The sequence below is a fragment of the Pezoporus wallicus genome, unplaced genomic scaffold, assembly GCF_028554395.1.
Source record: "Pezoporus wallicus isolate ANWC-B61680 ecotype Strahan unplaced genomic scaffold, APGP_CSIRO_Pwel_v1 contig_3817, whole genome shotgun sequence".
Classification (NCBI taxonomy): domain Eukaryota; kingdom Metazoa; phylum Chordata; class Aves; order Psittaciformes; family Psittacidae; genus Pezoporus; species Pezoporus wallicus.
In genome coordinates this window covers 2,992,269-3,014,281 of record NW_026635157.1, presented here as the reverse complement: position 1 = coordinate 3,014,281, position 22,013 = coordinate 2,992,269, and the positions used below count along the sequence as shown (strand labels likewise).

The following is a 22,013-nucleotide window of genomic DNA, read 5'->3' as shown; positions in this document are numbered from 1 at the left end:
CCTCAGCCCTCTGTATAAAAGCATAATTATTCAAGAAAGCCGCTCTGTCCCCCTAGGTAAAGGAAGGGAAAGAGAATAATTTGACCATGTGGGTTTGCCTACACACATGCATCCCTGTAGTTGTTTGAAACTATTCAGAAAATCGTGTGCTTAAGAGAGATGGTGGTGTAGTGTCGTCAACCGTATCACAGAGAGACAACCCAGAAGAGACAATTTTGAAGGAAAAAACTGTAAGTAAGAAAAGCAGTTTTGCAGAAATCAACATGGAAACAGAACCTGCTATAATCATCCTGAAAGGGACAGATGTTGGCATTCCACCCTCAGCTCGTCTGGCCTATTATATCTCTGAATGCTGAAGCTCACAATGCTTTTTTCCCTCCAATTTCAGAAGTGTCAGACAGGAAACACAGTGCCAGTGAAAAACCTTATACAGATCTCTTGTTAGCTAACTGTGGTGTTTTGTTCCACAGTAACATGTCTGCACAAGCCGTCATTGTGTCAGTCATAATTACCACCTATTCAGTGCCTCCCTTCAGGTTTTATCACCTTTGCAGTATTAAGCAGCCAGCTGCAGGAAGCAAAGTCGGCTGCCCTGGAGCAGCAACCGTCAGCCTCTGGGTTTCAGGGTATAATTGCTGCAAGAACACAAACATATCCCTCCTCCCTGCACAAAACACCCAATCCATTCCTTTCTTTGGCAGATATCAGAGCCCCATCAAATGCATGTTCTGCCCAGGATAGGAAAATAGACCCTATCTTCTGCAGGGGCAACTTAGCATGGACTGTATGGGGGGACTGTGCCACCACATACCACCATGTGAAAATGTGGCATTGTACTCCTGATTGGAAAGGGGCTCCACCTTTCCTGTAAGTCACTTTTTATCCCTTCTGTGAAAGACATGAGCTATTTCTGGCACGGAAGTCTAACTATAGCATCCTATATATCCCTCTGCTGTAGGAACTTCTCCAGAATAAAAATTTGGAGTACTCCTATCTAAACTTGATTTACTCTTCAAGACCTATGCTTTGGTGGAAGAACAGGTAGATGAGTCCTTGTCTGGGTCAGCCAGGCATTAAAAAAATGGAAATGCAAAACTAGGAGGCAGTTGCAGAGCATTCCTATCAAGCTGATGCATGGTTTCAAATGCCAATTCCCTTTCCTCTCTTCCCATCCCATTTACTGTGTTTTATAAGTTCATCTTTGGCTATATGACTCAGACCAGCAGGCCTGCCAACGATCACATTGCATGCTGTTAACTGCTTATGACTTCTGGACAGGGTGCTGCTGTGATTGTCACATTCTTTCTCTTAAACGTATGGCGCATGGAGACACAAATTACTCCAGCAAGCAGCTTTCCATGATAGATTTTTGCATACCGATTGCAGATGCTGTTTGAGGCTTCTGAGATTGGTGTGGTCCAATCCTGGAAGCAGCGAAAAACCTGTATTCTGAGAATTACCTGGCATGCTGGGTTTCTTAGGCTCAATTAGGAAAGCCAAAGGTGCTGTCAGACTTTTCTCAATCTGATAGAAAGGCTACCAACATGGGGTAAGTACGTGTATCATGCTGGAGAGACAAGAATGACAATAAAAGCTTTAAAGTAGTGGGAGTAAGAGGTATTGAGAGGCTAACTGAGGAGAAAAAGCTATTTCATTTTAATCAGGAACAAGGAGGAACTTAGAGAATCAGAAGTCCTGCCTGATTAAGGTCCCCACGTTGTGACGCTTGTAACATATTTGTCAATACAGCATATTTGAGTAGGAAATTTTCTGAGGTCCTCCTTGCACGAGACATTCTGAGCTAACTTTGGGACCAAGTAGCTGCAAGAAAACATGAAACTGTTGACTATTAAAACTAATATTCAATAAAACCAATATTCAATAAAACCAATATTCAAAAAAGTAAAAAGATAGCATAGAACCCTCGAACACCTGCAAATGTTCCTCCAAAGATGCACAATTCATTTATGTGCTGAGGGAAAGGGATGAAAAGTGCTCTTCTTTTCCTCTCTTCCTGTAAGTTGATTCTTCTTTGGTTTTGAGTCTGAATCAAACAAAAACACATTGCATGACTTTCTTGCCACAAAATTCTGTACTGATATCCAACATTGACATAGCCTGATGAGGATAAACAGGATAATGATCATTGTCTCATCCTTTTGGTGAGGCAGAACATAGCATAAATTTGAAGCAGGGAAAACCTGGAGGAGAAATAGGTTCTAATTTTGTAGAGATACATTGCACTCTTCATACTCACACATTTTTCATCAGACTTGCTGGACTTGAAAAGGTGCAAGCAATACAGTAATAAAAGCATCCAACTTCACCAAACTCTTTAATGAAGAAGAGTTAATCATAAATCTTTAAGTAGAAAATCTGAGCAGCTGCTACACTTCACTAACTGCTGCTTTCACTTGTAATAGCATTTCATACTGCTCAACTGCACTGTAGTGCATTGACATGAGTAGCATTAGTTCTGGATCCACTGGAAGCTAGCTTGTGGGAAATCTCTAAAACTTCTTGGCATTTTAAGCTTCTGAAGTGCTGTGATCCACTAGGATGTGTTGCTGTATGGAAAGAGGTAGGTATGTAAATGGTCACCAATGACACTATTTTTCTTCATTTTCCTTGTCCTCTCGATGTACCTTCAGATTTGAAACTCTTTTCTTTCCTCAACTTCCTTGCTTACAACTGTATGTTTCTCTTGATTTCTTTGAAAAGTCCTTTAAACAAGTACAGTTGAATTTCCTAATGTGACTGCAAAGAACCATTCCTGTCTCAATTTACCTCTTCACAGCTGGCTGGTCTCCTGCCATCAGTCCTATGCAAGTACAGTATTATCCCATTGTCCTACTTTGCTCCCAACAAGCTATGAGCTTGTTCATGAGTGTTATTTGTCTTGTGAAGTTAGTGGACCGGAGTAGGAATTCACTCAGTACATTGATAGAAGTGGAATGAACTGGAAAAGAAAAAATTAGTCATTAACAATTGCCAAGACGCCCAACTAATCTAAGTACATTTCATAGTTGAAACAACTTGAGCTAAGTATGGACTGGAATCCCAATTCTGAATAATCTGGAGATGTAGGCAAGCTCAAATCTAAATCAAGATTTTGTTGTCTACTGTTTTCTTGAAACATAGCAAATACAGTCAATGAAACAAAAAATACACGTAAAAGATCTCTAGCTTCTGTCATGGTACAGTAGGAAGCCGTAATTGAATATTTCCAAGGATCCTCTTAGCTGGTAGTTAATCTGGAGTAGGTGGGATACATACCAAGAGCAGTGTTATAGTCTCTGGATGAACAGAAACTGTTTGGAAACAGCTGCTTGTTAGTGAGCCAAACCAAACATGGACACTGTGGGCTTGATGGTGTGTCGTGGCCGTGTTTTCACTGAAAGCTCACCAGGATGCTGTGTCAGACAAATGCGCTCCCATAGTACAGGTGGCAGGAAAGGTTTGGCCATATGGAGAGGTATTGCTGTTTCTGTCACTGCCAAAAGCTGTACTAGATGCCCACAAAACATAAAGATGATTTGCTGCATTCTAAGGGGCTTGTTAACTGTTGTACATAACATAATGAAAGCAAAAATGTTTTCCTTTGTCAGAAGGAGTGGTATTAAGAAAATGGTGGCCAGTATTAAGTGAATGATGCAGTTACATAAGGAAGGAGTTATAGGAAGGCATTATCAATACTGCGGCCAAGGTAGAGTAAGTACTTGCCACTGAACCTCTGCCCCCCCATCTTCTCTGGGCATATCACCAGAAAGATCATGCCTATTGTCACTCTTACTATGAGTTATGTGACTCCCTCACTTTTGAACTGGGCTCTGACCTGTGATGCCCTCTGTGTCACTCACAGTTAAGCAGTAAGTGAGTGAATTTGTATCTGCAGGCACAGCAATGAAGACAGTGACCTGCCAGCTTTTCAATTCTACCCCCAATCAAAGAGGGATTTATTTCCTGATAGGAGTGTAAAATTTAAAGAAAATGGAGTTTAAGTCTTCAGATAGCGGCTGGACATCATCCTGACTCTAAACTTAACTGCACACCGAAGATAGCCCAGATCCACCCCAGGTATCACTCCTGTGGTACCATTGCACAGCAGTTAACTTTCATCAGGGGCAGAAAGTCCATTTTTAAACCTTTCACAATACATGGCAGGACTTTCCTGCTCAGCCAAAGCTGTCCAGGGAGCTGAAGGTAAAGTGGGATAATCCTCCCAGAGCCCAGGACTATGCCATTTCTTTATGCCCACCCCAGTGCCCTGAAGGGAGAGGTGGCTTGCCAGGAGCAAGTGAGAACACCTCACAGCCTCTCCATGTAGGTGGTATGAGTTTTCAGATTGATAGATATAAGCAACATATTGCTGCTTGGCCCCAGACTGCATTGTTGTGTGTGTTGATTTAGCCCAAGTGAGCTGCAGTTCCTCCAAATAAGTATGTTCACTGATGCTATGACTAAACTGCTGGTGAGCTATGCTCGCACATGTACAAATGCTGTGATTTTTGGTACCAGTTACATCTGCAGCATCTCTAGATGTCATCTATACTGGGCACTACATCTAAACTACACATGAAAGACATTTGTGAAGCCTGTTTTTAAAAGGCACTAGAACTTCAGCAATTGATTTCTGTGCTAACATCACTGGTTCACTAAGGTATTTTAAAATGCTTAATCTAAATACTTAAGACAATAATAGCCACATGGAGAGAATCCAAAAATAGCACTGACAACTCATGTTAATACCAGTTCAAAAACCTTGAGCTCTAGATTGCATGTATACAGCTGTTTGGTGGCCACACCAGACGGGGCTGGTACCCAGACAGTGCAAGAAGCAGCCTGCAGGCAATATGATGCCATGGCTTTCCAGAAGTACAGCTTCCCATTGCTCTTATGTGTGTCTAGAAGCTTCTTGAGTAAGATCATGGACAGAAAAAGATATTTCCTCACAGCAGTTCACACAGGAAGCTTTAGATTGTGTTGCAGCCTGAGGGATGTTATTGGCATCCTCTGAGCCCTCCACAAAACAGCAGAAGGGAAAGACCTTTCCTGCCAGGAAGGCTAGCTGCTCTGAGGAGGAAAGTTGTCCTGAGGTGGGAATATTGCTTCTGGTGATTAAATTACTTCACCTAGAGCTCGATAGCATGACTCCACAGGGCGCTGTGTAGGACCATGTGGATAGAGGTGTTTAGCAATGACAGTGTTTCTGAATCAGCAACCACCCACTAGTTTAATCCAAGGAACCTAATTCCCTTATTCGATATAAACACAACCCAAATCTGGTTAGAATCAGCTAGGTGAAGTCTGAGCTCTTTTCTTCAGCTCCATGGCATTTTCCTGTATTTCCCATAAAGTGGCTCAAATGTGGTACCTTTCCCAACCATTCCTGGGCTGGCAGTCATGCAAGAGATTTTCATGTGCTTGCAAAGCTTCCTTCTTCCATCTAGCTGGGAATATGAGGAAAACAGACTGTCTCAAAACAGACATCTACTTTCCATTCTGACCAAAACCACTGCATGGTGGGAAGATGGCATTTCCTCTGCTCACCTTAAAAGTGGCTTTTTGAGAGCTCTGCTTCTGCAGTGATTTGGATTCAGCTTGGCTGAATTTACTTCTATAAGTTGTTCAAAGCAGGAATCCTTTATAGATGAGAAACAAAACACAGAATTTCATTTGTGGGGATAGTTCAGCCCTGGGAACAGCAACACCTTGTTTCTGAACATCATGGGACAAGGACAACACTGCTCTTATTCAGAGACCAGGGCAGAAGGAACATTAATGCTGATGTCAAAAATGGGAAACATTGGAATGGGAGCTCAGTTTCCTTCTCAAGCACTCAATGCCATGGGTCTAATGGACTGGTCAAAAAACAAGTCTCCCAAGCAAATCAAAAAGAAATTCGACCTAGTGCGATGGAACAAAGAAATTAAAACATTAAGTCTCACAAGCATTCAGTATCACAAGGTACAGTATCTAACAACAGCAAATACAGTCGTAAATATACCTTGATTCTGACCTCCCATGGAGGTGTGAGCACAGCACAGGGACAATATTTAATTCTTCCTTGCTATTTTCTCTGACTTTGATTCACTGCAGTGTAATTTTGGAAGCTTAATGTAGTTTCATCAGCCATGGCTGCAGCTAGAAAACAGGGCAAGTTATCAGAAGATACAGCAGGGAGATAACTAAAGGAAGTTTCATTTGGCACAAATTATCAGGAAATCCTCCCAAAATCAAGCCATCAAGGAAATGATGGAAGTACATGATTTCAATAAAAATGGACACATGCATATACCACAACACACACAAACACAAAAACACAGCCCCTTTCCATCCTCTGAAAGGCAGTTTGCTTTTTTATGGGGCTACTACAAATATTATAATGTATCCTGGCTCCAGTCCAATCCTCTTCAACTGCTGGCAGTCATTTTATATCATCCCTGTTGTAAGTTTCACTGTCCTGGGGATGTCAGTGCTTTGATTTTTATTTTGCCCTGATCCAAACCTGGCAGTCTGGTGCAGTTCAGGGGCTGCACCCACATCCGTTTGAGTGCAGCAGTTGGCACATCTGCCCCAAATGGGTCTTTACTATTTATTGCCTGTGCTGTGGGAGTCCCCAGCAGCTGCCTCCTGAGGAGGGCTGTGCTCCCAGGGAGCAGTTTGTGCTGCCAGCAGCTTCTACAGCAGAAGCAAGAGGCAACCCACGCCTGGGGACCAACAGGAGCAGTATATAGGGAAGTGGGGGTGTAAGGTGGAAATTACAAGTAATAAGTTTGTAATGTGATTGCCTGTGAGCATTGAAATGGCTTCAATTTTTTGTGGGGTCTTAGAGAGCTGAGTGCCCCCAGCCCTCCACACAGACACCAAGGTCACCTTGCAAGAGGTGCACTGTGGGGATCTGTCCCAACAGGCCCTGTCTTCATCTCCAGTTTGTCTGGATGTGTAATTTCTGGCACACCTCAGTGCATCTGATTGTTGTCACTATCAGAGCACGAGGACAAATTGCTGACAAAGATGGCCATGTAAAAATGCACTTGGGTGTAATAGCAGTGGGAATATTTCAAACAGCTTCCTGTTGTACATCTTCAAGAGAAATGGAAGCACTTGTGCTTTATAATTGTGCAACCATATCACTGAATATGGATAGTGCTTACAAGTGCTGTGTAATGTGTCGACAACTCCGCACACATAAATATGTATTGTTTTTCAGGCACCACCCAGGCAAATAGAAACATGGAGTTTTAATTTTAATTTCTTTTGCAATGTCTGAGCAAACTGCTACAAGACTTGTAAAGAAAAGTGGGAGTCCTAATGACTTAACTGGCAATTCAAGACAAAGCACCTCAGATCTCTGAGCTCAGCTCCCTAAAACATTCCTATGTACTGCTCACATCCCACCAATTATTCACATTTTTTTTTTTTTTTTTTTTTACAGCTATTAGCTCTTGAACTCCCTGGTTTGTTCTTTACCTCTTCTGGGTGTCTTTTCAAAATTCAGATCATTCCAAAGTAAAAGCTTTAACCGTCCTTTAAACCAAGATTCCTCTTTCTTTCTGACATCAAGACTTCTCTCTTTGATAACTTCAAATGTTTCTCCCTCTCTGCAGTGAGTACTTAATTCTTACCAATGGTTTTGCTTTTCTATCTCACATAGCAGTAGCACCCTGAATGTTGTTTATCTGCTTTGGCCATTGCTGCCTTCTTTGCCTTTCTTTTTTTTTTTCCACTTTCAACTAAATTGATAAAAACAACACCACTATCTGTTCAACATTGTTGTGTGGGATTTTGTTTTTCCTAATTATGTAAAAATACACTTGCTATTTAAACTCAATTAAAGCTTCCTTTATGTGTTAGCAGAGCTGCACAACGGAGGTTTTCATCCTGTGCTCTGACTGTGAAACAAATAAAAGCCAAGCTTTTGCATCTCATAACCTTGAAGTTCTCTGAGTAGTTTCACCTCCAGGGCTGGGTAACTGAATGTTTTCAAGCAGCTTAGAGAGAAAAATGGGGAGGAGGGGTTAGATGGAGGAAAAGGTGGCAGTAAACAAGAATATGATTTTGTATTTTCATGATTTAGGCTAAACTGAATAGTAGCAGCAGTAGCAGCCGTATTAGAGAGGAAAAAAACCCTGTACATATTTGATGGAATAGTTTTATAATTTAAAATACATACTGTATAAGACTTTAAATGTGAAAGGATTAATGCATTTCTCATGCATCCCACATTTTGTTAGTGCTTTTCATTCCATACAAATGAAATCTGAGTACTGACAGGCTGAAGGAAACATGCATTGAGCATGTTATCCATTGCAAGGGCATGGCTGAAGACATGGTATAACGTGGCAACTGTTGTAATGCTCTGCTTTGCTACACAGCATTTCAGGGTAGACCTGGGAGAGAGTTTTGCTGGAAAAGCAAATGTGCTAGAATGGTAGTGAGTCATGAGTGGTAGTGAGCTATGCAGCCCTGCTGAGATCATGGGGCAGGAAGAATGTGATGCTCACATTAAGCCATCACTGCCCCCTCTACATACTCAGGGCTCTTCTACTACCACAAGTAGCCAAAACCCCCTTCACTTTCCAAATATTCTAACTACTGTGTCCTCTATCAATACACTGACTTTTCATACTGCCCTTACTCACTTACTCTACCAGTACCAAGTCAAAAAAGGTCTATCAATCACATCTATAATTACCAGTACTCCTTTCTCTACTACACAAGTTTACCTTAAAGGATGTTCTTCCAACAGTTGACCTTGTCTGACCTTGCTAAGCTTGCGCTAGCTATAGAATTGCAGAAAAGTGCATGCAGAAGTCAGTAGAAGACAGCTTTTCAGAAAAAAAAAAATGGGAAGTATTTACATCTTCTATGCAAAAAGTCCAACCCACACATGTAGATAGTCCCTGATTTGATAGGAGACTTATTTCTGACTTTGTAGAAGGAAGACTGTGGATTAGGAAAAAAAACAAAACCAAAACAAAGCAAAACAAAAAGCAACATAAAAAAAATCAGATTTTGTTATATAGCTAAGCCAGGATGTTCTTTAATTATGCCATGTGTTAGGGGCTACATAGAATGGAAAGAATGTAGGTGCTCCTGGTAAGAGAACAGCAGTGAGATACTGCTTCATGACTGGTATAAACTCATAGCATGCTTCATGGGATTTACTGTCCTTGTTAAACAAAACCTCTTCTTGGCATTCATGATTTGAAATAATTCCTTCAGATTCCAAACCAAATTTTTAATGGCTGTCTTTTCATATTGAAGTTGGTGGAGGGTGGGTGTATACTATTAATCTTCTTTCCACAAAAAGTGGTTTTTTTTCCTCTTATGTTATGTGCCTACAGGATAGTGCAGTTACAGGTGTAATCTGCAAAATATCAGTTTGTAAGTGAAAAATTCAAGATGCACAACGGCACAGGGCTCTTCCTATGACTTTCAAACACAAGCCTACTCTTCAAAGAGCTAAAGAAGAAAGTGTGAACACTAGTAAGACAAACTGTTTGTCATTCACTTCAGTTTCAGATATACACACTGGAAATCACTGGCCGGTGAAATGTATGCTTTGTAGTCCAGGGTTCCTTGCTTACTGCTCTCTAGCACTTTCTGCATGTGAATAAGCACCATTACATTCATTTACAGCTCTGGGACAAGAAGGTTTATTCTGAGGTTTATAAGATTTGTCTAATGTGCTGCAGCCAGTCTCTGGTTTCCTTCAGGAGTTCAGCACATTAGGATACCCAGTGAAACAAGGAATACATATAATAGTTGGAACTTACATGCAAACATGTAGGTTTCTAATTTAACTGACATGTGAGATGATGTGTGCTCACAGATAAAATGGCCAATCTCCCTCAGCAAAGACATCGTAATTGTTTCCCTTAAGTGCCATAGTCTGTGAGGTTTCACAGGAGGAAGAATGGGGACCAGCCTTATTTTTGGTAATGACCCTGGCACAAAAAATAAAGATGTGCTAATGCATTTTCTTGCTGGTACCAGGCTGGGGGGCATTGTGAAGACAGAAAAGGTTTAAATGATAGCATAGAAGAAGCTGAAGACTTCAGTAGTCTGGCAGAAAGAAATAGGATGGCATTTATAGTTCAAAAAGAAGGATCATTTACTTTAGAAGTAAAACAGAAAAATTCTTATATAGGAGTTTATTGGTTACAGATGACAGAGGGGAAGAAAAACCTCTGTGCACTAGATAGTTTATTATGAGTATGTGATGTGATATAGCTATGGAAAGGCAAATGCTGTACCGGATGTCTCCCACAAAGTATTTCTGATAAGGAAGTGTAAGTTATCAACACTGTATCTGCTTTTCATGAATATGAATCTGAACCAGAGTCAGTGCATGTCTCCTAGGATGATCAGGACTTGTAAAGCCCAGTTTGTGAGAGGAACCAAGCTGATTATGTATTGGATCAATTTGTGAAGTACATTTACACAATGCTCCTGCCCATTACTTCAAAAAATTGGCTCAGAGAGGAAAGAGACCCTCCCCAAACCTTTTTTCTTTTAATGGTACTGACCTTATGTTTGATCAGAGATCTTGGCTATGCTCTTAACTTGCTGATTAGCTTGGATGTTGTTTTAAATAAACTGGTAGTGTTTGCATATGCCAGCTCTGGCAAGACCTTTTTTTCTGAAGAAGTAGCTGTACATGCTTCACAACCTGGGATGTACTTGGCAGCCTGCTGACCTGTGCCCAGACCCCTCCCCAGGCTGCTCTGTCTGGTGCCACTGCAGTGGGGCTCTCTCCCAGCCAAGTGCAGTCCAGCAGGGTGGCTCTTGGTTATGAGAAACTCAAGTTGCTCTGTCACAACCTTACACCTCCAGAACAAACACTCTAACATAGCCAGGATGAGTCCAAGCCTCAGAGGCAAATGACAAAAACAGTGCTAATGACATATTTTTCCTATACTAAACCCAGTAAGTCTGCACTGAAGTCAATGCCCAGCACTTGTAGACTGGAGGAAGAAGAGGAAAAAAGGAAAGCACTATCATTAAAGCCACACATCTGTGAAATGCTGTGATACTGCAGTGATGACCTCAGAATTAAGACAGGCTAAATTGATACCTGTCCTTCAATAGTGGGTATTGTGTGTGACTTATGTTGAGTGCAAAGCACAGTGTAAAATCTTACCCCTGTAAAGGTAAGATAGGAAGGATGATTATTATCTTCAAACCATTTAATCTGTATTTAGTGAGTGATGATTATAAAGGCTGTCCATTCAATAATGAGATTCAGACTCCCTTAGTCAATTGATATATAGCAGATAGTATTGAAAGAGATCCTCTTCAGTTCAATTCACCTTTATACTACAGTTGTACTAAGCATTCATATACCACAAAAAAAATCATTTTCTTTGAATTTGCTTGTAAATTTTCAATGAGAGGAGAAGGTGGGCTTGGGGACTTTGTTGGAAGCGATAGTGTTTTTTAAGACACATGACTGTAAACCTTTACATCACAACCTACTGTGATGCTGTGGCCTCAAGGTACTCCCCTAGCAGAAAAAATGCAAGCTCATCATATTCTGATTCTAGCATGAGGTTCACTAGGAAGAATGAATTCTTAGACTTTCTAAGAGCACAGAGCATGTGGCAGGAATAAAAAACAAAAGGAAAGAGTAACAAGATGTCCTGGGTTCAGCAGTAGCAGTCATGTTTTTTTTTTCCTTTGTGGTAGCTGGTGCAGTGCTGTGTTTTGACTTCCAGCCTGGGAACAGTGTTGGTGAAGTCGATGTTTTCAGTTGTTGCTAAGTGATGTTTACCCTGACCAAGGACTTTGTGAGGCTCATGCTCTGCCAGGGAGGAGGGGAAGCCGGGAGGAAGCAGAGACGGGGCGCCTGACCCGGGCTAGCCGGGGAGGTATTCCATACCACAGCACGTCATGCCCGGGGTGGGGGGTGACTGGGAGTTACCTGGAAGGATAAGGGCTTCCAGGTGGAACTCGTTTCCTTGGCCGGTGGTATCGTATTCTCTTCCCTTGTTATTTTCCCTTATCATTGTTGTAGTTGATAGTTGCGGTGGTGATTTGTGTACATTGGTTGCTGGACTGTTCTTGTCTCAGCCCGTGGGAGTTGCATTTTTTTTCGATCCTCCTCCCCGTTCCTCCGGGAGTGGGAGAGAACCCCGGTGGGGGGGGGGGGACACGGACCTCGATTGTTGTCAGCTCGGCACCACTCACTGGGAGTGAGTGAACAAGTTGCCTGACTGGGTTTAAACCACGACATTTTCTCTTGTAACCCTCACTCACTTGTAGGCTGAATATTTACACTTGAGTTTTCTCTCCCTGCACATACGAATGAAGAACTTAACATGAACAAAAGATAAGGTGATTGAGAGTACACCATGCTAATGGCTGGTATTTATGTGCAGATGACACCTGTTAGATGCTAAAATGATATTAATATTGCTTCACTTTTCCCAGCTCCAACTCCACTCACTCACCATCCTTTAGCCTGTGTATGCAGGACATGAGCTGCAGATTATCAAATGGTCCTCCACTGTCTGAGGGAAAGCTACGAATTCTCTGAGGTATGAAGGGGTACCAGAGGCTTTTTCTTTTGACATAATTGTAAAACTGTAGTCAAATTTAGCTAAATATCCGATTTTTGAAACTATTTTGTTTTGCTTATGCCATGAAACGACTGCCCAGAGATGCCATTTGCCCTGAGCAGGCTTTATCCCAGGACCTCAGAACAGTTGCCCCAGCAGATGATGTGACTCGGGACACAGAGACTGCAAGCAAAGAGCAGTCCCATTGCTGTGCCTGTTGCTTGTGCCCTGGCATCAAATGGGTTGAAGAAATAGCCACTGTTTAATAGACCTAGATGAGAGCTTCAGCTGTCTGGGTAGCAGAAGTATTAGGTATCGGAGAGCAAGCTTGGGACAGACTAGAAGAGAAAGGGGCACAAGTGAGTCTATACCCATGAGCACATATGCACTCCCAGGAAAATATGAAGCAAGCTCAAGGTACTGCAGCCTTAGTTTTCCTTTCCTTTTATAATACCTGTGAAGCTCGCTAGCACCCTTATATGCCTCTTTTCTGTCCTGTGCCTGTGTCACAGAGGAACAGCTGCCTACTGCTTTCAGGCACCCCACTAGTTCCAGGGATGGAGGCTAGTGTAGGAATATTGCTTCATTAATATGGTGCCAGGGGATGGAAATTCACTTCTTCTTCTCACCTCTCCTCTCTAAAAAACTGCACACTGAAAATAAATTAAATTAAAAGGAACATGAAGATTGAGAAAAATCAATTACTTCAAATTAGCAAATACAGTTCTGAAAGTTGTTAAACCTTAGATCAGCCTCTTTTGGTGCATGCTTTCCAATGCTGCTTTCATTTATGTCATGACAAGGAATCTAAAACTGCTACCTTAGCAGCAGAAAAGGGCTTAGTGGAGCCACAGTCACCTTTATATTCTTGCTGACAGTGAATCATTGGATTCAGTCAGCTGAAATCCCCTGTAGAAGCTGAAACTTCTGTAAAAGGAACCTTTCTTGTGCTTCAAACAAGGGAAAAAATATCGAGGCTGTTGTAGTTTCAGGCACAAAATTTTGACAGGGAGAACTGCATCAAATTTTTCTAAAATTCTGCTGACCTGGTTCTTAGTCCTTCCCAGGAAATAAAATTGTATATAACATTTTTTCCCCTCCAGGGGTTTAAAATTGTTCAGTTAACATTTTTAGCATGTTTTCTTTTTAATTCCTTCCTGTTCCCAGCAAAGCAGGCAGAGTTAATGAAGTTCTCCATGTCCTGTGGAAAAAGCTATCAGAGATTATGTTTTGTTTCTTAGATTCTCTGGAATTACAGCATTGTCTGAGGGTGTTCAATAAGGTCACAGCCCAGTGTGCTAAATGCTATGAAGACACAGCACAGATTGTCCTTTGCTAAGGAGTGCTCATCTTCTCCACCTCATGAGCTGTAACTTCCTTACTCACAAGATACTATAAAAGGATTTCTAATATAAATAATGCATCATCCTAAGCTGAAATATAATCAGCAGAAATGAATGTGAATATTAATGCATGTGACATGCATGTTCTTCTCTATTAGCTGTCTAAAGCTGTCCCATTTTGCTGAGATCTCACTGGCCCACACTTTCCCCTGCACCACAGAATCAGGGATGAATTGCTGTGATCAAAGCAGTCTTAATCACAATACATACACGCCACCTTGGGAGTTATACTGGAGAATATGGAATATGGATTCTCTCCTTCACCTCCTTACTCAGCACTTGCATTGTTTGCACCCACTTTATATATACGACAAAATCCCTTCAAGACTGGGGGAATTCACCCAGGTTACCATCTCTACCAAAGAAAGATCAGGATCACTTTGTGCGATGTTGGTTGAATGAATGCTGGATCCAACTGCACTTACATCACTGTCCTTATGCCAAAGGAAAAAAACTATGCCGCTGAAAGGCAGATCCTCCTGGGACCCTGACCTTCACTGTTCAGAGGACATATTACTCTAGTTGCAGCAAGAGTGTCAAACACAACCTGTTTAGTTTGGTTGTGTGAAAAGCTGGCTTTATATAAAAACTATGGACAGAATACAACAAAACAACTTAAAATAAAGATCATGTTTTTAATACATGTGTATGAACATTTCCACAGACTTGCACAGCATCAGCCTTGAGTGGAAAAATCACCATGCCAGACATTTTGTGTAAACTGCCCAATTTGTTGCTCTCCCATTCCTCACACAATCATAAAGCCTATTACTTCCCCAAGGCCATAATCATGATGCTGATGGTCAGAAAATTTTGAAGGATGAAATGAAAACCCTACAGTAAAAAACAAAGCTAAGGTTGGGGATTCATGACAATAAATCTGGGGCAAAGTCATTCTACCTGTGGCTGTAATTATTATCTGAAAAAGCAGCACGAACTCAGGCATTCAGAGGGAAAGTCTTAAAAAGCTCTAGCACTGTTATTAAAAGACCCAAACAGTATTTCACCTAAGAGATAAAACTATCTACTTATTCAAATATCATGTCACCCTACCACTGTAGATTGATTATGTACAAGCATCTATCACCGCTGCTGGTTAAATACAAAAATAATATTCAACCCCTGAAAGAAAAGGACTCCCTTTTTTTCAGTTTAACATGCTACTCAGAGAGAGATCTTCTAACAATGCTGAATAAGGTGAGAACGCAAATCTCACCTAATTTGTGGCTAGAGCTAAACCTAAGCTGGGGTTTACAGTCGATATTCTTCCTCTCATGTCCTCAGACTTCCTAAATTAGCAAAGACAGAGACTATCAGAAGCATATGGGATGCCAACCAGAACATAATCAGCAAAATATGGGACATTCTGAGCATACAAGGCAGATGATCACTCAGAAAGATGTTGAACTCCTTATGCCTATTCATCTATCTACTTGAATGAAAGGAATGGAGGAGGAAGGGGGATGACTGTTAGGAAGGGGGGAGGGAGTCTAGGTATGATTAACAATAGGTGTGAGACAGGAAGAACTAGATTAAACTGATCCATATGCAAATGGTCTGAGTCTGATTGCATCAAACCATGCACAGTTTAATGAGTATGGTAAGATGCCTTTATCTCTGCTTGGATATGTTCCGAAAAAAAGGACTGCTCCAAGATAAAACACAGTTTAATAAGAAGGTTTTTCATTGTGGGGTCGATCTGCATTTGCATTTCTCTCTCAGCCACAGAGCTTTCCTCAACCTCCATTCCTTTTCAAGAGATTAGTCAGTAAGCACTTATGTATTGTTGACACACACCTCAGGGCATTGCATACTTAACAAGCCTGTTTTAGCCTGGTCCTTCATGACCTGGATTAGACATTTCAAAATGAAGAATAAGTGGCAAACTCTTATTTCTCTGCTTATCTACTGAGCACTCTTTGCCCTTCTGCTATTTTGAAGCTTTGTAAAATCTTTTGGTATTCATACACTGATACAGAGACAGAATTTAGCTTGGGTACTTACAGCATCGTGGGCCAGACTCAGAACTGCATCACTGCTGTGAGATGGTGATAAATCCTGCTTCTCTGGAGCTAATCTGATTTTATACTATAGTAGCTGAAGTCTAGCCCTCTATTCCAAAAGTGTGTGTTGGTTTCTTCCAAGTGACTGCCTTTGTACACGGAACGTGGTAGCTAGGCACTGCCTCAGCTTCGCCTGTCTTAGGCTCTACTTACTGTTACAAGTGCAGGTGAAATAAAATAGAGGAAACCCTTTTTCTCCTTGTGCAAGCAAGATAGTGGGATTATCTCCAAGGCTTTCAGGGAGACCACAGGAAAGACAACGCACTGGTCTCTGCTCAGACTCCAGCAGCCATATGGTATAGTAAATACTAGCCTTCTCATCCAAGTATGATTAAGGTTGTAGTTAGCAAACTAAATCAGAGCAAGCTGCGAGTACCTTATTTTTACTCCAAGGCATAGCAAGTGATGCAAATTCGTTGAAGAGCAAGACCTTGAAGAGGTCTGACCCAACTAGCACATTCTTTAGAGGCCATCTATGGATACTGTGTTCTTTCTCACTCAGGGAAAAATTCTCCTATTCGTGTGCTGTGCTCTTCTCTGAAGCCTATGTGCACACTAACACCTGTAATCACACACTGCATATTTACACAAGTAATCATTTTGTTGCAGACAGAAAGTATTTCAGTCTCCAAGTGCTGATACTTAATATTAACCCTCCCACTAATGGAAGTAAATAAATACCACTGGCCATTCACATGTCTTCATGAGGAAGAAATCCCTTTTTACAGCAACTATAACTTGTTTGTGCAACAAGTACCTGTTGAACTAGGCTGATTAACAATCTACCTTCTCCATCTCAGCTTCAACAGATCATCTTTATTCTTATATCATGAAAATAAGACATTTTAACAGAAACAAGGCACTTGAACAAAAGCATTTCCATTGAATTCAACAGAAATAATCACGCACTTCAGTGCCTTGCAGATTGGGAATCCAAACCTGTTATTGCTTATTCCATCATTATCAACATGACTGCTTCTTTTCCATCACTGAGCTTTTTCATGTTATTAGGAATTTCTGGGTTTATATTCCTTTGACTACAGTGTATGTTTACATAATATATTTCAATTACTTTGATTTGAGTTTCAGTTCTGTACCTTTAGCTTTCTTGACGCTGAGGTGTCTTTCACCACTAAACCATGCATGTAAATACCACATCTACATGTTTTTTAAATACCTCCAGGGATGGTGACTCAACCACTTCCCTGGGCACCCTCTTCCAATGCCTGACAAGCCCTTCAGTGAAGAAATTTTTCCTCATGCCCAGCAATGGTGGACATGATTCTTCAGGTGGCACTGCCAAAGGCCTGCCGGGCCTCATTTGAAGGAAGCATTTTTAAGGTCAGATTTGAAAGAGAAGAATGCAGCTTTGTGAGTGTGACATGGAGCGTAAGTGAAATCACAGAGGCAGGTGCTGAGAAATTTAATGAATGGCAGATGGAGGCTGGCACCACCACAGCTATCTGAGGCAGGGTATAGGGTTGCTGTAAGAGGTTGTGCAGACATCTCAGGCACAGTTCCAACCTGCTTTGATTAAGTGGTCAGATGTCTCTTGTAAATCTTTGCTCTTCTTAGACTTGATCTGGATTGGTATAAACACATGAGTTCACACTGGCATCCTTTCTCAGGTGCGTATCACAAGTAACAAATGCATCGTCTTGCAGTGAAACACTTGGGGTGAAGTTCTTACCCCTTTGTAAGCCCCGAGTTCACCTCTGGTTTCAGTGACATCAAAATCCATGATTCAGTTCTAATAATTTTTGCCTTTTCACCTAGGTGGTCATCCCAGTTACAGTGGCAGCCCGTTACTTCCCTTTCCTCACAGGTGAGAAGGGCCAGTCTGGTTTCAGTCAGGTCTCTTAGCAGCTATTAAACATGACTATTAACATCCTTGCAGTTCTTTCAGTTATCCAGGTTACATTTTCCCTTTATAAACAGGGGCACTGCCATTCACTATCAATCCAGAGCTAGCATGAGAGTTTAAAACCTTGGTAGCTTTTTCAGTGCCAGTTGTGGAATATGTCTGATGACTGTGGTCTACAATGAGTAATGACTTCTTGCACTCTGCCTATGAACTAATGGTGAGAAGGAAAACTGTCATAAACATCTGCTGTTAATGCCATTAGAGTTTTGCTTCTACGTTATATGTGTAATTTTATTCTGATGTCTTAGTCCCATATTGTCATTTGTACTTTTGCCCCTAGAATTAACACTGGAATCTGCATTGAAAGTAGAGAGAAGGTATTTATGTAGGATTTGAGACATACCTAAATGATGTTTGATCACAATGGCATTATCACAGCATAGTTGTCTCTTTCTTCTTTCCAATTCTCTTTCATTCATAAGGCTGAAAGACCTTTTAATCTTTATGCAATTTCCCCTGCAAGGTCTAAATCACCTTGATATCTAGCAACATTGATTCTGTCTTTCCCTTCTTGATTGCTCAATCTTGGAGAATTTCCTGAATAATAAAAGTTATGTCCATATATACAAATGTAGCTATAAGGCCTCTTTCAGCACCCTGGCTTTATTTATCATACCTAATTTGTAGAGGATTTATATTAGTCTGTATGTGTTCTCTACAGGCTTGATCCAACTTCTGTTCATGTCAATGGCACTTTTGTGATAAACCTTAATGGTAGTGGGATTTAGCCCAAAGCTGGTGTATTTAAGTCAGTTTTAATCTGAAGAGCCTGTAGTAAAACCAATGACTTTGATCTTCTTTCCTGGGAGTCAGAGACTACAATTTTTTTTTTACTCTTAAGTAACTGCATGCTAGGTGGATGACTGTGAGGACAATCCTCTTCTGCACAAGTTGTTCCTTATGTTTAGAACAGTGTGGTGGACTTTGGGCTAAGAAGGACGTTATTTTTGTAAGAGGCAAAACTGGCAACATGTTACATAGAAACCTACCTATAAAAATAATGATCTATTTCTATTAAGGTCCAATAATAATATGTGTTTATATATATACATATATGGGGCTGTATTATTGACTGAAGTTAAATTTTTTTTTTTTTTTCTAACAGTACAGTAAAGGAGCACTTACCCTCTTCATCCTCACTGGACTCTTTCTTGGGCTGAGTCTTGATGTTTTTTATAACTGGGCTACTCAAGTAGTAGTTATGATGGGATCTTTCCCTGATATACTCATCTATCCAGTAAGAATTGAATGTAGATCACCAAATGAGTTACCAAGTGCTAACAACTTTCAGGTGCTATCAACACTGGCTTGATATGAACTGGTGAGCTAGAGGTGAGGAAATAACCTACTGACTATTCTTTTGAGCCATATATTCACCAGCAGCAATTTAACAAAATTTCCAGAAAGCTCATCTATTACAATCACAAATCAGGTGGTCAACAACATCCAACATCAGTGTTTTAATCTTAATCTACCTTTGCTTCTCCTCTTGTTTTCCCTTTCCCCTCTGCCCCTGACACATACAAACACAGAGACTTTTCCCTTTTATAAATACAATGGATGTTGTTGTCAGTTCAGATAAGAGCAAATGCCAGATAGGATGGCAATATTTTCAGTCCTGGCAAATGCAATCATAAGTTCAGTTTATTAATATTGCAACAGTTGCACTAAATGAGATCACTTGGATAACAAAACATTTATCAACAAAACGCTGCCACCTACTGAAGTTTTGCAAACAGCCCAGATGATTGGATAAGATCACAAATTCACTCTGTCACAAGCTTATGGTCTTTGCTGAAATCATTCTTAGGGAAAGAAAAAAAAAAGCAAGAATGATAACCAGCAGAACAAGACAAGACGTGTCTTTCACGCAGTCTGTTCAGCAAGTGTCAGGGTAAATCCTGGAAAGCAACCTCCAAAGAGAAGAGGAGGTTTGGCTCTTTGTGCTCAGCATGTCATGGAGTTTTCAAGCACAGTGGCTAGTGGACTTTTCCTACCAACTGTTTTAGCTGGCAACAGCCCATTATAAACTTCCAGTTTCCTTGTGCTGATCTTCAAAACTTCTCCTAGACCATAGTAAACTGATACTAAAACTTGACAGCTTTTTGGGTTGCACCACCCCAGGTTATAAAGGTAAATTCGTAAATAAATAGCAGTCTGAATGATTGCAAGAAATCTTGTGCATTTTCTGTTGCAAGATCTCAACCAACTAAAAATATTCATTATTTCAGTATAATTCCACCAGGCATGCCCATGAAACAAAGATAAGTCCTGCATAGGAGATCTTTACCTACCCATGCTTCATTGCTTTTGTGTGAATCAATAAAATGATTAGATATACAAGGGCTGACAAGGCTTTGGATTGAAATCATTGTGCCCATTTGAAATTGCAGACAGCACTTCTAGAATGCCATAACCTAAGCTGGCTTTTAGGTAAGAATGTGGATCTCATTTTCAGTCTTCAGAGAACTGCTTTGGGGGTTTAGCTCTTAGTTATTGGTAGAATTATTTAAATAAAATGCAAACAAAATTATTCATGGTGCAACTAACTTTGTACCCTATGAGTAGAAAGGATTATTTATGTTAATGAAGAAAGCAAACTCAAAGAGTCAAGACAGCATACTTAGGAATAACAATCTCATTGCTATTATTTCATGTAATAGGTGACCTGTCTTTTCCTTATTCAGTTTCTTATTTGCAATAATAGCAAAATTAATACTTACCCCCACAACATCCTTGAATGTTAAAATTATGGACACTTAGGATATGAAAAAGTGACTGCATTTTAAGACTGGAGAACAACAGAGGATTTAAACGTGAATAACTTTAAGCATGGAAGTAATTCTGTTGAAATAAACAGGACTACTCAAACATTTCTGATTTTGCATGTGCTTCTTGTGCTCTACTAGCTTAGGGGCTAAGAACGGATATGCTTGTTTAATACAGTGTTTATCTACTATGCCTACATTCAGCATTACTGATTCCTTTCATCAGACAGAGACAAGTTCTCCATTTTTCCTAGCCTCCTTCTGGGCCAGTTTCAAACTTTGTTGTGCCTTCCCATGCATTTGCATTTTACATCTGATGTAGAAAATAGCAGCTATGAAACCAAACTCTGAGTCCTGAGGGGGTAAAGCAGAAGACTTGAAAGGAAACACTCAGAGGTTTGTCTAGATTAGGGAACATAATCAATATTAGGCTAGGGATGGCTCTTCCTAACCTAATTTTGGACTTTTTTGCACTGGGAAGCAGGATCTTCTTTCTGCTTTGGATTTAGCTGTTTGCAATCACCCTTGGGTTCCCCTTCATGACTGTGACCACAAGTACTGACTAATCCTGGCCTCATTCTCTCTTCCGAATGCTGGAATTGTCCTTAGTGCTGTGATGCCATATTTATATAGTGCAGGATATGAATATATACTCACTACTGTTCTGGAAAACCCTAACTAGTGAGAAGGCAGACCCAGAGTCTTTAGATGGCCACTATGCTTAACTCTTTTGCAGTAAAATCTGTAATATCTTTTAGACTTCAGTGGGGTTTTAAACCTGAATTGTTTAAGTTGGATTAGTTACGCTACCGTACCTGTTACGTGCATCCGGTGTCAGCTCCACCACCTTCCCTGAAGTGCAAGCAGGGTAAAAACCTAAATCCACGATAGGCTACCTGGAGCTGACATTGCCAGATATAAGACACGTTTAGCTGACATTGCCAGAAATAAGACTAGTTCAGGTAGGCTTGGTCTTTAAGCTGCGCTTTGCTGCAGCTGTTCTTCAACACAAAAGAACTTCAAAGGTTTTTGACTCCACTCAGGGACACTGAAGCCAACACATCTGCTAGCTCCTATGGAGATGAAGGAGTGCGTTTAATGCACACCATTACCCTAACCAGTGTGCAGGTGCAATTTCTGGCTGGAGCTCTTCACATTGGCTTGTCTGTATTTTTTTTTTTTATCAGGATTCATGGTTATTTCTAAGCTCAGAGATCCTGGCCTGTCTCTCAGTGACACCATTCCTCTAATAGCATCTGCAGGTTGCTTCTTCCCTGGCACCATGGTGG

General features: G+C 40.8%; 1 long non-coding RNA gene across 2 annotated transcripts in view; it reads right to left on the bottom strand.

The window, feature by feature from the left end:
- Positions 1-22,013, bottom strand: part of LOC130597638 (uncharacterized) — a 35,304-nt gene that overhangs the window by 3,562 nt on the left and 9,729 nt on the right. Inside the window, exons 1-3 of one of the 2 annotated variants that reach the window (XR_008971830.1) lie at positions 15,974-17,397; positions 2,788-2,959; positions 1,933-2,044 (exon numbers count right to left, since the gene is read on the bottom strand). This is a non-coding gene — a long non-coding RNA (uncharacterized LOC130597638). Of the gene's footprint in view, positions 1-1,932; positions 2,045-2,787; positions 2,960-15,973; positions 17,398-22,013 lie in introns of those variants that run through there. The other variant, XR_008971828.1, reaches the window with a different exon arrangement.